The following is a 19,719-nucleotide window of genomic DNA, read 5'->3' as shown; positions in this document are numbered from 1 at the left end:
CTCATACCAAACGAGCTTTCAAAGTGATAAACAACAGAATAAGAGTGTCCTAATATTTTATAAGAAATTACAAGGCAAACAAATTTGCAAGACAAAAAATTTCCTTAGGCATAGATTATGCCTTATAATGAATCTATTTGATCTACTAAATCCGCGCACCCCCTACAAATGGTATCAGAGCTCAGCAATTTAAAAAGTACGGAAGAGAAACAAATATTAGAATTAAATTTAGAGTTAGAGTTAAAAAAATTTTACCTACAAAATTATTAAATTAATTATGCGAAGACCATTTAAAAATAGAAAAGCTTTTAGAAAGATTAAAGAATCTTTAATTAGTAATTATTCAGAATATATAAGTCTAAATAAAACAAAAGAAAATCCACAAAAATTAGCCTACTTAATTACATTAATATCTAGTATTGAATCAAAATTAATAACACATTTAAAATCCAGAAGAATGAAACACATACCACCTAATTATGATAAAATTAGATTTAGATATCCACCAAGATATTATAAATATAATTTAAAATGAATAAAATACAACAATATAAAGAATTAAAATAAATTATCTCTGAAAAACGTAAAGAATTAAAAATAAGAATAAAAAGACTACATTATAATATATTTGCCGGAGTTAGTAAAAACTCAATAGATACACAGAAAGATGAAATATCAAAATTGGAATCACAAATAGATAGTTTAGAATATATATATCAACATGAACTATTTACGATAAAATGAATAAAGAAGAATTTATAATAGATGAAAAAATATATGAAAATTACGAAGGATCAAAAATAAAAATAGTATTTTCTAATCTAGGACGAAGATATAAGAAAATAGGTGAACATTTATATCTAATGTTAGAAAAAGAAGAATTAAAATTAGAAGATAAATTAACAGCAATGGTAAGAATAGAAAAAGAAAATGAAGAGATAGATAGGAAAAAGGAAATAGAAAAAATAAAACAACAAACTATGGAAGAAATACGAAAAATAGAAGAAACTAAAAATAGTAGGATTGCTGAATTAGAAAAAGAACTACAAATATTAAAAGAGTTGTATGAACAAAGACAAAAAGAAAAAGAAGAAAAAGATAGAGAACAAAAATTACTAAACGAGGTAAATCAATTTAAGGAAAAATTAGAAATAAAAAACGAAGAATTAGAAATAAATAATATAGATATTGAAGAAACAGATAATTATGAGTCCGGAGATAGTGAAACATATACAGAAATATTAACAAATACAAAAAATTTAGAAATCAATGAAAAAGAAATTAATGAGGAAAACTTAGAAAGTACCCACACAGAAATAAATACTCTTGATAAAAAAGAAAATGAAAATATAATACCTAAAACAACAGAAATAAGAAAACCTATATATTATAAGAATAAGTTTAAAAAATATAATGAATATGATAAATGGATACCAAAACAAATAGTGAATAAAAATTATAACTTTATAGACTTAGACTGTGTAATAGATACAGAAAAAACAATACAATTATGGATAGGATATATGACAAAACAATTATTAGATAATAATATAAACATAACAGATGCACCGGAATATATAGAAAAAAACACTAATAGGATCAGTAAAACTATGGTTTGCAAATTTAACTGAAAATAGCAAAAAAGTATTAAGAACTAATAAACCTATAGAAGGAACATCATCAACAACAACTAAACTAACACCTATAGAATTATTAAAAAAATATGAAACAGCTATAAAAGATGAATTTGGTAGTACAACAACAATCGAAGAAGAACAAGATGAAGAAAAAGATACAAATAGAAATTTAATGCTAAAATTAGCAATATGTAATATGTGTTATATAGATGAATATACTTGCGCTTTTAAAGAATATTATTACAAAGGAGCATATAGTATAGAAGAAAGTAAAGAAATAAGAAAATTATATTTTAATAAATTACCCGAGCCATTTAGTTCGAAAATAATAAAAAGTTGGGAAGAAGCAAAAATAGTAGATACGTTAGGAGCAAGAATAAAATTTTTACAACAATGGTATAGAAACTTATGTGAAAAATATAGAGAAGAATTAAAAATGGAAAAAACATTAATAAGAAATTTAGCCTGTTGCAAAAATAAAATAGCACCCCAATTTGGATGCGAAGAAAGATATTATAAGAAAAGAAAAGACATAAGAAATATAAGAAATATAAAAAATCAAAATATAAATATAAGAAACCAAGAAAAAGATATTATGTAAAAAATTATAAACATAAAAGACCATATAGAAAGAAAAAATCTATAAAAGAATGTACTTGTTATAACTGTGAAAAGTTAGGACATTTAGCTAGAGATTGTAAATTACCTAAAAATCCAAAAAATAAACAAATATCAGAAATAAAAATAGATAATACAGAATATATGCAGATAGATTATATAGATTATGAATTAGAAAGTGAGGATAGTATATATGAAATTTTAGAAAACGAAACAGATAATGAAATAGATAGTGAAATAGATGAATCAAATGACTGAAGAAGATATAAAAATAATAACAAAGGAAGAATATTTAAATGATGAAGGAACGGAACAAAAAATAATATTTGATAGTAACATATTTGATGAAATAAAAGGAAAAGAATTAGATTTAAGTGTAGAGAAAATATTTAAAATACCAACAATAAAAAATATTTTTACTAGGAAAAAAAATGAATATTATGTCGTATGCCAAAAAGAACATGTAATAGACTGCAGATATGCAAAAGGAAAAGCTAGTATACCACTAGTAACAAAAAGAATAATTAATAAAGAAATAAATGATATAAAAAATAAAGGAGATCCAATAAAATATGTACACCTTGGAGGTACAAAGATATTGATAAAAGCATGTTTTAGAGAAGGAATAGATACACCAATAGAATTATATTTAGCAGACGATAGAATTATAAAACCTATAGAAAAAAGCATAATAACTGCCGTAAAAGGAAATCTAATATATCAAAAATTTAAATTTATAATAAGTGCAAATTATTCAGTAGCAGTAACAGATAGAAATATAGATAAATTATTAGTATTATATTGGAAAATATCAGGAATAGAGTTAACCCCAGGAAGTAAAATATTTACAGCAAGATGTAAAAATCTATATGTATTAACAACAAAACATAAAATAACAGGAAAAAATAAGATTAACAAAATACAAATAGAAAGCCCATTCGAACAAATAGTAAAAACAATAGATTATAATGATTATACCTATAGAGACATAGATACAGAAGAAAATTTAGAAATAGTAAATGATAGAATAAGTACAACGAAAAGAATAGCTAATGAAAAACCAGAATCATCAAGCTCATCAAAAAGAACAAGTTATGAAACAAATTCAATAAGTAATTTAAACCAATATTATATAACAGGAAAAATAAATGAAAAAGAGTATCTAATACTTTTAAATACAGGACAAGAAGAAAATTATATAGCAAAATATCTAGTAAAAAATGAAGAAATAAAAACCGACAATGATATATGCCCAGACTTACCAAGAAGTTTAATAAATAATAAAAATATAGCAGAAAAAGAAATAATATTAGGAGTTAGAAAAATAAAAATAGAATTCGAAGTAAAGGAAGAAATGCAAAAAGCAGATATAATATTAGGAATAAAATGGTTAGAACAAGTAAAACCATATAATATAGAACATACACAATTAACCTTAACATATAACCAAGAAAAGTTATTCTTAAAAAGAGCCTTAACATGAAATGAAGATATATGTATTAATGAAGATAGTAGTAGAAGGATATTACAGTAGATATTATACGCCTATGATAGATACAGGAGCAAAAGCTAATCTATGTAGATATAATTGCCTACCAGAAAGTAAATGGGATAAACTAAAAACACCAATAATAGTTAAAGGATTTAATAATGAAGGAAGCTTAATTACTTATAAAGCTAGGAATGTAAAAATACAAGTATGGGATAAGATATTAACAATAGAAGAAATTTATAATTATGAATTAACATCAAAAGATATACTTTTAGGAATGCCATTCTTAGATAAATTATACCCACATATAATAACCAAAATAGACTGGTGGTTTACAACACCATGTAAACAAAAAGTAAGAGCAAAAAGAGTTAATAATAAAATAAGAAAGAAAACTGATTGGATACAAGAAAGTGAAAAAATTACACAAAAGTTAGAAACTATAAAAAATACTGAAGATACAGTAGAACTAGTAGTATTTTCGATAAATAAAACAGAAATAACTATATTTTCAATAAATAAAATAGAAATAATTCAGAAAAAATTAGAACAATTATATAGTGAAGATCCATTAAAAGGATGGGAAAAACATAAAACCACTATAAAAAATTGAACTAATAGATAAAAATAGCATAATAACACAAAAACCATTAACATATAATTTTGATGATTTAAAAGAATTTAAAATGCACATAGATGAATTATTAGAAAAATAATATATACAAAAAAGTAATAGTAAACATAATAGTCCAGCATTTATAGTAAATAAACATAGTGAACAAAAAAGAGGAAAAAGTAGGATGGTTATTGACTATAGAAATTTAAATGCAAAAACTATAACATATAATTATCCAATACCAAATAAGATACTAAAAATAAGACAAATCCAAGGATATAATTATTTTAGCAAATTTGATTGTAAATCAGGATTTTACCACCTAAAGCTAGAAGAAGAATCTAAAGAATTAACCGCAAGGATTTTATGAATGGAACGTGTTACCATTTGGATATAAAAATGCACCAGGTAGATATCAACATTTTATGGATAATTATTTTAAACAATCATCTAATTGTATAGTATACATAGATGATATATTATTATATACAAAAACCAAAGAAGAACATTTAAAATTATTAGAACAGTTTACAGATATAATAGAAAAATCGGGAATAAGTCTAAGCAAAAAGAAAGCTGAAATTATGAAAAACCAGATAGAATTTTAGGAATACAAATAGATAAAAGTGGAGTAAAAATGCAACAACATATAGTACAAAAAATAATAAATTCGAAAGAAGAATTAGATACAAAAAAGAAATTACAATCATTTTTAGGACTAGTAAACCAAGTAAGAGAATATATTCCAAAATTAGCAGAAACTCTAAAACCACTACAGAAAAAATTAAAAAAGGATATAGAATATAACTATGATGAAAAAGATAAAAAACAAGTTCAAAAAATAAAATTACTTTGTAGAGAATTACCAAAATTACAATTTCCAGATGAAAATAAAAAAATTATATATATAGTAGAAGCAGATGCTAGTGAATATAGTTATGGAGGAGTACTTAAATATCGATATGAAGCAGAAAAAATAGAACACCATTGTAGATACTACTCAGGTACGTTCAATGAGACAGAAATAAAATGGGAAATAAATAGGAAAGAATTATGTTCATTATATAAATGTTTATTAGCATTTGAGCCATATATTGTATATAACAAATTTATTGTACGAACAGATAATACACAGGTACGCTGGTGGTTAACAAAGAAAATACAAAATTCAGTTACAACAAAAGAGATTCGGAGACTAGTTTTAAATATATTAAATTTCACATTTACAATTGAAGTGATCAGTACTAACAAAAATGTTATTGCAGATTACATATCAAGACAAAGCTACACAGACTGAAATAATAGAAGAAGATACTCTAGAAAAAATACTTAACACCCTAACTACGCTTTCAATGAAAGTGGACAATATGGGTAATGAGATAGAAAAGCTAAAGACTAATGAAGATAAACTGAAGTCTATAGCTACAAATCAGCTAACTCAGCAATATGCAGAGCTATGTCGATCAGAAGACATTAAAAATCCAAAGCTAGAAGGAGACGTTGGGACACTCCCTAAAACCCATAACATTTATCAATCTACTTCTACAGGTACAAGCAAAGGAGTTAATAGACCAAGATACCAGAATATAAATATGAATAAAATATTTGAAAAACTATTTACACCAAAAACACAAAAAGACCATTTATTCATACCCCCACAAGTTAACACATACCGAGATAGGCTAAACCAAGACAAAAAAGTATACAACTAAACCGCCCAGAAATACATAGAAAATATATACAGAGTACAAATCTTTCTAAACCACAACCCCAGAGCTACAAACATCAAAGAACCAAATACCAATTATATAACCCAAAAATTACAAGGATATAACAAACTAATCGCACTACCCAAAACTAACCCAAGCCTAGTTAAAACCTGTTTTGACTATGGACTACTAAATACCATATATACCCAAGACGGAGAAGAGCTAACAGCCATGGAAGAATTATACAAGATATTCACCACCTACAAAAGAATAACAAATGAAAATTTATTTTATATAAAGTGTTATACTGCACCAGCAGAGATATTATATGATGAAATAAAACCAGTTATACAAGTTGTAAAGATAGGATTAACTAGAGATATGATTATACCAGAAGATATTGCACAACAACCGGAGATACCCAGAATTGAGATACCAGATTTTTATGCAAATAAACGACTTATTGGACTAGCTACGATCATTCAAGAACTAGCAAATAATTATGCTAACGGAAACCCAATATGGAGCTATTATTCAAGAGATCATCAAATGATTTACTCAAATTCGAAAGAGCTACGACAAGCAGATATGGAAGATGTAAGACAATGGATAATGACGCTACTCAACCCAGAAAAACAATCTACTGCAAGAGCAATAAAAAAAGGATTTCTTTCTGACGGACTGCTAACAAGATACTGTAAAATAATTGGACATAAATATCCAGATCACCAATGTTCGAGGTGTAATGGAGAAGATAATATTATTCCAGAGGTACATCTAGAATAAAAATCAAGAAGACAAAATGCCAGCAGGAAAGATAAGATAAGATAAGGAGTAATAATGGAGCAGATACGTCAAAATCAACGGAGACAAGATACTGTACAAAGTCTGAATTATTGTATATTATTGTACAAAAAGTCTTGATTGAGTTATGGTACATTAATTAAATTGTTAGGACTTTTACGTAGATAGGATAGGCATGTAAGCCCCTTTTGTTGACTTTTTTTTCTTTCTTTAGAAACATGTGTAAAGATAGATTGTAAAGCTTACTTTGTCGTTCTATAAATAGAGAAGGCAGAAGGCATTGCAAAAGCAAGCCTTTATGCGTTGAAGCAACTTTTCTCTCCACTCCACAACAAATACTTTACTCAGTTAATTAAATAAACAATGGAAAAAGCTATGGAGCAACAAACTTCAGAAATATCAAAGCTACCCGAACAGGTATATCTATTTATGATTATGAATAGCTAAATTCATAATTCCCAACAATCATGATATGATAAAATAAATTCATATTAGTTACTTTATAGTAGAATTATTCGAAGAATAATATGTTAAGAAGTTTATTAACAAAGAGGAAACGGAGAAAAATCCCTAAGGACTATGCCATCCTAAAGGTGAAACCAATGAGGCAAGAAGCCGTGGCGGGGAGTAACCAGAGTAGAGGCGCTGTTTAAGGAAAAAAGTATCCAAATTACCATGTTAATAGTGACGGAAGAACATATTATTTAAGAATAATCTAGTATATAGTAAGCTAAGATGACCATATTTTGTTATGTACATGGTTGAAGGGAATATTTTGAAAAAAGCAATTTTATGAAAATGAATGATAATTTATCTGATATGATGGTAGATAAATTCAAAATCCTTATTTTGTATGCACTTAGAGATATAAAAGTAGCAGATATAAGAAAAATCATATTAGAAAAAGCTTTTGGTAAATATTACATGACTAGAGTAAATTATATACCATATCTACCTAACTACTCTTACAAATACTTACAATGATAAGTTACATAGAATTATTAGAAAAAGATATAAGAAACATACAGTTACTAGAAAAACAGATAAAAATAAACATAGACAGATACATGGAAAATAAAGATATAAAATACATAGAATTTCTTAATAAAAATATGCAAAAACTACTAAGGCTAAAACAAATAACTACAAAATATTATAATAAAACCAATTTTAAAAAATAGATCATTTAGATTATCTTAAAGTTTTAATCTTATATATACTTAAAGATATAGAAATTATAGATATTAAGAAAATAATATTAGAAAAAGTAATAGACTATGAAATTGAAACTATAAATTGGCTAGAACAGCTATACGAAGAAATTTACCCAAAAGGATATTATTCAGATTAAAAAATGTTAGAATATATTAGAAAAACTAGAGAAAATCAAGAAAATCTAAATAATGAAATTAATTATAGAAACCGAATTAGAAAAATAATGGAAAACCTAAAAGAAAAATTAATATGGATAGAAAAAACTTTAGAAAATTTAGATAAAAGTACATGTGATAGTTTATATAGTTTAAAAAACTCACTATGAGAAGAACAACACAAAATAATAAATAACATTGAAAATCTAGAATTAGATATACATTACAGCACAGATAGGATAAATTATTATACAGAAATTTGTAACTCTGCAATTACTACAGGACAAAATAATTAATGAATATATCTTACGAAAAAAGTAAATTATTAAAAGATATTGAAACAAAATTTAAAAAATATCCACGTAAAAATAAAAATAGATTTACTAGTAACCTACTGAATCTATTTGATCTACTAAATCCGCGCACCCCCCTACAAATGGTATCAGAGCTCAGCAATTTAAAAAGTACGGAAGAGAAACAAATATTAGACTTAAATTTAGAGTTAGAGTTAAGAAGTTCACACATTAAACTTATATACATTATAGGGCATAGCGTCTTCCGAATATTTTTTGTGGGTGTTTGAATTGACTTATTTTTAGATGTTTTTTAGTTTTTAAGCATTTTTTTAAAGTTTTGGTGGTATTTGAAAAAGTTAAAAAATGTGCACTTATTTTTAAATTAAAAAGTATCAAAATAAGCCCCAAAAAAAAGGATAATGTCAACTTATGGACTTTGACTTATAAGCTATTTTTTAAAAGCAAATCCAACCACCCCTTTGCCTTAGACATAACTTCAGTCCTAAGACATAAGCTAAATTTTGGAATATTATGTCTCAGAAATTCATACACTAGATGTGTACCATAGGTATAGCTTGTGTCTCTGTACATAAGTTATAGTATGAACTCATGCCTTATTGGGTTTGTGCCTAGCGATTTTTTTAACATCAAGGATAAAGGTTTATCTTGTAAATTAGATAACACTGCAATTATGCCTTAGGGCAAGCATCGCCTAGCGAAATTAAAAATCATTACGAATACTATGAAGTATGAATGAGGTAAACATTAAAGACCACCAATTTATATTACAAAGAGCATCCAAGATACGGACAATCCATCAAAAAACTTGATGTATGGGGTCATTATCACGTTGCCTCTTTTTTTGTGGTCGGCTTCAAATTTTGCCTTCATAACAAATACTTCCTCCCTTTAAAACAGAATGGTTTACTTTCCTTTTTAGTTCGTTTAAAAAAGAATAATCTTTTTTCTTTTTTGGCAATACTTTAATTTTAACTTTACACATGACATATTTAGGACCACAAGATTAAAAGATATTTTAGTACATTTGACACAACTTTAATTTAAGGCTATAAGATTCAAAAGTTTTTTTTTATTTTCTTAAACTTTAGTAACTTTTTCATAGAGATGTAAGTTCATAAATTTCAAAATCTAATATCCAAATGGTTTGATAAAAGAAGAAAATAGAAACAACTGCATCAACAGTATATATATTTTACGCAGTAAGAATTCAGATTGGTTGTTGAAAGAAATCACCCGTCCATTTCATCAAGACCTTTGCTCTCTCACAAGTTGGATTAATTCAAATGGAAAACATGTTCTTCCTCTTCTGATTCTTTAATCTCCACTTAGCCTTTCCATCCACATTTATTCAGCGCCTCATAGTATGTCCATCCTCTATCGCGTATAAAATCTGCGCCCCCAGTGCATATCAGAATTTTGGAGCAGACAAGCTTGGATAGCAAATTCGGATGTATCATCAGATTTGGGATTTTCAGGGCAACAATATGTTATCTTTTATGTATTCGGGTACAAGAATCTGTATATAAGAAACACAAACTTCCAACACTAGTTCAAGTCCAAGACAAGAACACTTATGAAGTACTGTAATACCTTCAACACTAGATTACGAACAATCTATCTAAGAAGTATGTTAAGATTCAAAAAAAGAGATGAAATAGAATTTAAAACCAAGTCCTCCAAATTCACGGAGTGTCCTTAAGGAATAATTCTCCGCACTGTACCCAAGATTTTGGACTCTTCCTCCCAGGATAAAATGGCCTTCAATCCGAACAATAGCGGTACCTCGAATTGTTGGATTCAACGAACTCACTCAACGGTTTGATAGATCACACAGAAAGTTTTTCAAGACAAAAAGAGAATTTGTATTTCAGAAAATTCGTACCTAAACCTGTGAATGAAAGCAGATTTATATAGCCAACATGTGCCTCTTCTGAAAAATGGCAATGGTTCACTTAAAAGGTGTGACCTTTCTGAAAAAGTCATGTATATTCGTCCAAAGAATGTATCTTTTCCGAACAGGCATACAATTTCATGAATCTGTGTGTCATTTCATTGAAGGGTTACATCCCTTCGTTTCAGCACTGCACTGTTTCGAAATACTGTTTTGAAATCTGCATGCATACATATAAATGGAGTATCAAAACACAGAAAAATGTTATGTTTTTTCCCTTTGATATTTTCGAACTGAATGTATAAATTTCTGTCAAATAAACTTTGTCCAAATAGATAGATCTCATCGATCGACCGAAGCCGAAGCTGAGCGAGCGAGCGACGACGATGGCGCGAGGCATCTCTTATTTCTTGCCTCACTTACCATATGGAGTACGTGTTTCTTATTTTAAACACTCACAAGTTCTCTTCTTTCATCAATGTGGGAGAAAGAGTGAACTTTCCAATTTAGGAGTACACTTTCTAAATTAGTGTCTCCCTTTTCTCCGTCATTTTCCCTCCATTTCTCACTCACACTTTTTCATATACTTTGAACCCAACAATCCCCCACATGAATGGGAAATGACTATTTTTTTAATAAAATTTTTACGGAGAAGTATGTGATCATCAAGCAAAGACTGATTCCATCTGGATAAGTAGGTTTTCATTTGAACTTTTCGTACTGAACATACATCGGATGCACTCGGTCAATCGGTAGATTTGATATCTTTGAACCGTCGAGCTTTAGTGTACACCTAGACAACGCATGTCACACAACCATCCTTTTACCGTTTATGGTTCTCACGGTTTTGTTCTTTTCATCCATGAACACGTCCCCATTTCATGAGAGCTTAGAGAATAGGCCTTTACTAACATTTTCCTTGAAGCGGCTTCCACTTCTCCCTCACATAGGTGATTTCTAAACGTTCAATTCTATAAATTAAACTATTTGGTCAAATCTGCCAAATTTAGATAATCATTAAAAGACTTTTCACCTTAAGTTTTATCTTTGTTCATGAGAATGGGTTGGGTAATTGACAATATTGAACCTGTCAGACACAACTTTGTTTGATCTCCTTGAGCCTAGCTCTTGGGATCTCCAGTCTTCCAGGTAGAGTTACCGCCATGCTGACTTTTCCTAGGCCTTAAACCCATTCCCTTGGATATCTTTTCCACTTCTTCTCTAGATAGGCCTTTTGTAAGTGGATTCGACACATTATCCTTTTACTTTACATAGTCAACAGTGATAATTCCACTAGAGAGAACTTCCCTAACGGTATTATGTCTTCATCATATGTGACGAGATTTACCGTTTACATCATGCTCCCTGCTCTACCTATTACCGCTTGGCTATCACAGTGTATATATACTAGTGCCACTAGTTTGGGCCAATAAGGAATATCTTTCAAGAAATTTCGGAGCCATTCTGCTTCTTCACCGGCTTTATCTAATACGATAAATTCAGATTCCATTGTAAAACGATCAATACAAGTCTGTTTGGATGATTTCCAAGAGACTGCTCCTCCACCGATAGTAAATACATATCCACTTGTGGATTTTACTTCATTTGATCCAGTGATCCAATCCAATTTGCATCACTATATCCTTCGAGTATAGCGGGATATTTATTATAATGCAAGGCATAGTCTTGAGTGTATTTAAGATACCCCAAAACTCTTTTCATTGCCATCCAATGAGTTTTGTTGGTATTACTCGTGTACTGACTCAATTTACTAATAGTGCATGTTATGTCTGGTCGCGTACAGTTCATTATATACATTAAACATCCGAATACTCTTGCGTACTCCAATTGTGAGTCACTTTCACCTTCATTCTTTAGAAGTGCAAAGCTCACATCTAATGGAGTCTTGGCAATACCGAATTCCATATACTTTATTTTTTCAAGTACATTTTTGATATAATAAGAATGTGACAATGCTAACCCTTGTGGAGTTCTATGAATTCTTATTCCTAAGATCACATTCGCAACTCCAAGGTCTTTCATATCGAACTTTCTCTCGATTATTCGTTTCATTGCATTTATGTCAGAAATGTCTCTACTGATGATCAACATATCATCTACATATAAACACACAATGACTTAGTGATTTGGAGTGTCTTTAATATAAACACATTTATCATATTCATTTATTTTTAACCCGTTTACCAACATAGTTTGGTCAAACTTTGCATGCCATTATTTAGGTGCTTGCTTTAGTGCATACAACGACTTAATAAGTTTACACACCTTATTCTGTTTTTCTAGAACCACAAAACCCTCAGGCTATTCCATGTAAATTTCTTCCTCCAATTCTCCATTAAAAATGCGATTTTCACATACATTTGATGGATTTAAAGACCATATACCACAGCCAATGCAATTAATATTCGAATCAATGTTATCCTTTTTACTGGCGAGTATGTATCAAAGTATCAAGGTTTTTTTTTTTCTTGAAGCCTTTTACTACAAGTCTTGCCTTGTATTTGTCAATAGTACCATTTGCTTTCATTTTCCTTTTGAAGATTCATTTAGAACCTAAAGGTTTATTTCCTAGAGGAAGATCAACCAATTCTCACGTATGGTTGCTTAAGATTGAATCAATCTCACTATTGACTGCCTCTTTCCAAAAGGATGAGTATGACGACGATAGCGCTTCTTTAAACATTTGAGTCTCATTTTCTAAGAGAAATATTACAAAATCTGATTCAAACGTAGTATAATTTCTTTGACGTGTACTACATCTTGGATTCTTTTTATTATGTATATTCTTACTTGGTTCATCTCGCGGTCGTTTAGACTCTCCACTAGATTGTTCATGTCTAGTTTTATACGGGAAAATGTTTTCAAAGAATTCAGCATTATCTGATTCAATTACTGTATTTTCATTTATATTCGGATGTTCGGGTTTATGAACCAAAAACCGACATGCTTTACTGCTTTTAGCATATCCTATGAACTCGCAGTCCACAGTCTTAGGTCCTATCTTAACCCTTTTAGACATAGGAACTTGGATCTTTGCTAGACACCCCTACACATTGAAATATTTCAAGTTGGGTTTCCTTCCTTTCTAGTATTCATAAGGAACTGATTGTGTTTTACTATGGGGAACTCTATTGAGTATACGATTGGCTGTAAGGATAGTCTCTCTCACAAGTTTTGCGGTAAACCGAAACTTATAAGAAAGGCATTCATCATTTCCTTCAAAGTTTGTTTTTTTCTTTCCGTAATTCCGTTAGATTGAGGTAAATACGGGGTCGTATTTTGATGGACAATTCCATTCTCTACATAAATTTCGGCGAAAGGAGATTCATATTCTCCACCCCTATCACTTCTTATCATTTTTATCTTTTTCTCTAACTGATTTTCTACTTTAGTTTTGTATTTCCTAAACGCCTCTATTGCTTCATCCTTACTATTTAGTAAGTAGACATAACAAAATCTAGTGCAATCATCAATAAAAGTTATGAAACACTTTTTCCCACCACGTGATGGTGTTGACTTCATATCACAAATGTCAGTGTACACTAAGTCTAAAGAATTGGAATTCCTTTCAAAGGACTTATAAGGATGCTTTGCATACTTTGATTCCACACACGTTTGACACTTTGATTTATTACACTCAAAGTTTGGCAAAATTTCTAAGTTAATCAATTTTCATAATGTTTTGTAATTAACATAGCCTAAACGTTCATACCATAAATTATAAGACTCAAGCAAGTAAGAAGAATTTGAACTTTTATTTATTTCAACATTTATTACATTCATCTTATAAAGGCCCTCGGTGAGATAGTATTTCCCTACATACACTTCTCATTTGCTAATTATAACTTTTCCAAAAACGGTTATACATTTGAATCCATTATTGTCTAGAAGTGAAACAGAAATCAAGTTTCTACGTAATTTCGGAATGTACAAGACATTGTTAAGTGTCAAGACCTTTCCTAAAGTCATTTTCAAGCCCACTTTTCCTGTTCTTTCTACCTTAGCCGTAGCGGAGTTAGCCATGTAGATTATTTCTTCCACTTAAGCCGGGGCGAATGATGAAAACAACTCTTTGTTGGAAGAAACATGGCGGGTGGCAGCAGAATCCATCCACCACTCGCGAGGATTCCCCACCAAGTTGCATTCTGAAAACATAGCACACAGATCATTACATTCTTTATTGGACTCAATCATATTTTCTTGGTCCTTTTTCTTGCCTTTCTTAGGGGTACGACAATCCGTGGACTTATGGCCAATCTTGCCACAGTTGAAGAACTTTTCCTTGAATTTCTTCTTGGGTTGATGGCTTCCTTGTTTGACTTTCTTCCTTTTCTTAGAATTGTTTTGGTCATCTTCTACAATATGTGCTACATTAATTGTAGAATTCCCTTTTGACCTTCTCTCGGTAGCCCTATTATCCTCTTCAATACGTAGTCGGACAATAAGATCTTCGACAGTCATCTCCTTGCATTTGTGCTTCAAGTAGTTTTTAAAGTCTTTCCAAATAGGTGGTAGGTTCTCAATGATCGCTGCTACTTGAAATGCATCATTCACAATCAAACCTACAAAAATATTTATGTGCGTACAGAGAACATTTTTAATTTGTTCAACTAAGGTATTTTTCAAAGATATACCTTCTGCTAGGAGATCGTGATGATTATTTACAATTTCTGCACTTGAGAGACGACCGATTTGCTATCTGTCATTTTAAAGTCCATGAACCTTGCAACAAAGAATTTCTTAATTCCCAAATCCTCTGTCTTGTATTTTCGTTCTAGTGCTCCTCACAATTCCTTCGATGTCTTAGTTCCACTGTAAACATTGTAGAGGTCGTCTTGGAGACCACTCAATATATAATTTCTGCAAAGAAAGTTCGAGTGTTTCTAAGCTTCTACAATCATGAAATGCTCTTTGTTCGAGGTTCCCTCGGGCACCTCAGGAGCATTCTCACTAGTGAACCTTTGAAGGCATAGAATGGTGAGGTAAAAGAACATATTTTGCTGCCATCACTTAAAGTCAATGCCCGTAAATTTTTTGGGATTTTCTGCAGGTTCCATTGGTTGCGGAGCATTTGCTCGACTTGTTGAGGCAATACTAGTTGCCCCCACAGTCTTAGCAACATCTTGCATTTGACTTTCGTTAGTCATTTTTCCTATCACCACAAGATAATAAAATTTTGTATTTCCAGAATACTACTTATAAAGTGAAGCAACTTTAAACTCTTCTTCTTGTTTCTAGTTAACGATGAAGTTTTTATGACTTTCAATCGTCAACCGAGTGATCTTTAACTTGTGATGAAGATTTTATATCTTCAAATCACTAGTTAAGTTCAAACGGAGTAGAAAGCTTAAAGCTTTAATCTCCAAAAACAAGCAATACATATTCTGCAAGATTATTCCTTAAGATTGTTATCTTTTATGTATTCGGGTACAAGAATCTGTATATAAGAAACACAAACTTCAACACTAGTTCAAGTCCAAGACAAGAACACTTATGAAGTTCTGTAACACCTTCAACACTAGATTACGAATAATCTATCTAAGAAGTGTGTTAAGATTCAGAAAAGAGAAGAAACAAAATTTAAGACCAAGTCCTCTGAATTCACAGAGTGTCCTTAAGGAATAATGCCCCTCACTGTACCCGATGTTTTGGAATCTTTCACCCAGGATAAAATGGTCTTTAATCCGAACAATAGCGGTACCTCAAATTATTGGATTCAGCGAACTCACTCAACGGTTTGATAGATCACACGGAAAGTTTTTCAAGACAAGAAAAGAGTTTGTATTTCAAAAAATTCATACCTAAACCTGTGGATCCGAAGCCGAAGCCGAGAGAGCGATGATGACGATGGCGCAAGGCATCTCTTATTTCTTGCCTCACTTACCATGTGGAGTAAGTGTTCCTTATTTTAAACACTCACAAGTTCTCTTTTTCCACTAATGTGGGAGAAAGAGTGAACTTTTCAATTTGGGAGTACACTTTCTAAATTAGTGTCTCCCTTCTCTCCACCATTTTTCCTCCATTTCTCATTCATATTTTTTCATATACTTTGAACCCAAAACAACACGACCAAATTCTATCTGGCTTATGATTCCCGAAAAGGGTTGAATTAATGTCATTCCAACAAGCCTTAAGCCATGTCCAAGTTTATCTTCGTCCATACTTTCTCGCATCATCACGTTATGAGAAATATTGGCTCCTGCGCTATCACCTGAGGTTGCCAAAATCATTTAAAAATTTTAACACTCATTCAACATCGTGTTGATCGAGTCATTTCTTATTACTAGACTCACACATCAAGTGGAAGCCCCCTAAAATTAAATTCAAAATTATTTGATCTAAATAGGTAATTAATCTATAGATAAAAATGTAACCTAAATCTAAAACATAGAGAATCAAATATGAAGATGGCAAATAATGTAAACAACAATACCCAACGTATTCCCACAAAGTAGGGCCTGCGGAGGGTAAAGTATACGCAATCCATAACTCTACCTCATATGAAATAGAGATGTTGTTTCTGATAGACCCCTAGTTCAGGATATATAATAGATAGATCTCATCGATCGTTTTCCAAAAATGAAGCCGAAGCCAGCGAGCGACGATGATAACAATGTCGTGAGGCATCTCTTATTTCTTGCCTCACTTACCATGTGGAGTAAGTGTTTCTTATTTTAAACACTCACAAGTTCTCTTATTCCACCAATGTGGGAGAAAGAGTGAACTTTCCAATTTGGGAGTACACTTTCTAAATTAGTGTCTCCCTTCTCTCCACTATTTTCCTCCATTTCTCCTTCACACTTTTTCATAAACTTTGAACCCAACACAATACGACCAAATTATATCTGGCTCATGGTTCCCGAAAAGGGTTGAATTAATGTCGTTCCAACAAGCCTTAAGCCATGTCCAAGTTTATCTTCATCCATACTTGCTCGCATCATCATGTTATGAGCAATATTGGCTCCTGTGCTATCACCTGAGGTTACCAAAATCATTAAAAAAACTTAACACTCATTCAACATCGTGTTGATCGAGTCATAGAAATTACTAGATTCACATATCAAGTGGAAGTCCCCTAAAATTAACTTCAAAATTATTTGATCAAAATAGGTAATTAATCTATAGATCAAAATGTAACCTAAATCAAAAACATAGAGAATCAAATATGAAGATGGCAAATAATGTAAACAACAATACCCAACGTATTCCCACAAAGTGGGGCCTGGGATGGGTAAAGTATACGCAATCCATAACTCTACCTCATATGAAATAGAAATGTTGTTTCTGATAGACCCCCGGTTCAGGATATGTAACAGTATACCAAACAAATAACATCAAAGCACACAACAAGAGAGATAACACACTGCTAGATACTAAAGGAAATAAGAAACCTACAAGGTACTACAATAAACTATTTATCCAAAATCATGGACATCACCAAATTACCACGAACAGGAAACTCTAGGCACAGATACAAACAAAGCATGGCAAATTATGTAAACATGAAACAATTTAAACTACTATTAGTTTAAGAAAAACCTATACTAGGGTTCACATTTTATGTCCATCCTGATCCCCTATCCAACAAATCAATGTGTATCAGGACTCATTTATTGATTTGACCCATTTTTATTCCGCCCATTTACCTGACAAGAGAACACGGGAGAAGTCACATAGGTTTTCAGCCATGGTTCAGTTCCTTGTTCGTCATTGGCATGCTGAGAGTAGGACACCCATTTCATGTAGCCCACGAATCATCATAACACGCTGGAATCATGTGTTCAGGGGCTAATCGGTATTCGACAGACACAACAAGTACATTGGTTTCTGCAGCTAGAGAATGGAGATAACTATCATAGCAAGTAGAAAATGCTGATTCGATTGTAAATCGAAGTGGAAATTTCTGGTTATTTTGGGTTATTTTAGGCAGGTAAAGGCGTACAGTTACGTTGTTGTCGGGAACAATAACGATATCTTTGGATTGAACACGAGTGATTGGATTATCAGAAGGAGAAGCAAAATCGTGTTTTCGATACTTTTCGATACGGCCATCTTTGTGACCTTAAAAAATACTGGAACATCGTAAACAACTTCCTTTGAATCCATTTTTCAATATGATGTTGGGATTTGAAGGGGACAAAAAATGTTGGGTGAAACTGATATAAATCAATATATATATATATATATATATATATATATATATATTTATAAAGGGGAAACAAGATAAAGATGATGTGCCATTCTCTATAGCCTCCATTCCTATTTATCTTTTTTCTCTTTTTTTTTTGACATTTTTCTTTGATTTCCTCTACATAATATATCTAATTAAATGGAATAGAAAAAGTCTCAAGAAGTAAATATTCTTATGCAATAAAGCCTACACAGTGGCAATACAATTTTTTTTAATGAAAATTTCAAAAGGATAAAGTAATTACTTCTCGAAAGAGACCAGGGCTGTCCACGACTTAGTGTTAGACAGTTTCTTTTTAAATTTTTCTTTATTAAGGCATATAGTTCTACACAACTTGCAAGGACCCACGACTTTGTTTTGTATTTGACGATTGGGAGGTATTGTAATCACCAACTAATTACAAAACAAATATTAATGACCAATTTGATTTACTTTTTTGATGTGAAAAAATGCATTTTACTTTATATAAATTAAGTATTGTTGTTTATTTATTTTGCTAATACGTTTCATGCGGATTTCCACCTAAATGAAAGATTGGTCGACTGCTTGATGGGTAATTTATATATTTTTTTTCCTTTTTTTTTTAACTTTCTTTTATATATATATATATATATATATATATATATATATATATATATATATATATATAAAGGAGGCTTAGAAGTATGTTGATGTGGCTATGAGTATTGAAATTTTATTAAATTTAAATTCACATATTTATTTGGACTATATTAAATTTAAGAAAATAGTCCAAATAATATGACTAAAATAATTGGGTTAATCATTTAATCTCAAATACATGAGGTTAATTTAATATGAGGTGGCAATCCTTGTTAAATGAAATGAGCCACTAAAAGCATGACATGTGTCCAAGTTAAATGAAATGAGTCACTAAAAGCATGATATGTGTCAATATTATGTAGCAATTCAAGTTAAATAAAATGAGCCACTAAAATTATGCCACGTGTACAGATGACATGTTCTAGCCAAGCAAATTAGAGCTTTTCATCAAAAGAATATGATAGGTGAATTTCAAACCAACCAATCAAATCA

General features: G+C 30.5%; 1 pseudogene; it reads right to left on the bottom strand.

The window, feature by feature from the left end:
* Positions 1 to 9,770: 9,770 nt before the first annotated feature.
* LOC107841661 lies at positions 9,771 to 18,581 on the bottom strand (annotated as a pseudogene).
* Between the last annotated feature and the right edge of the window lie 1,138 nt (positions 18,582 to 19,719).

The sequence above is a fragment of the Capsicum annuum genome, chromosome 9 (genome assembly GCF_002878395.1).
Source record: "Capsicum annuum cultivar UCD-10X-F1 chromosome 9, UCD10Xv1.1, whole genome shotgun sequence".
Lineage (NCBI taxonomy): Eukaryota > Viridiplantae > Streptophyta > Magnoliopsida > Solanales > Solanaceae > Capsicum > Capsicum annuum.
Note: the sequence above shows the minus strand (reverse complement) of the source record. Positions and strands in the feature narration are given on the sequence as shown.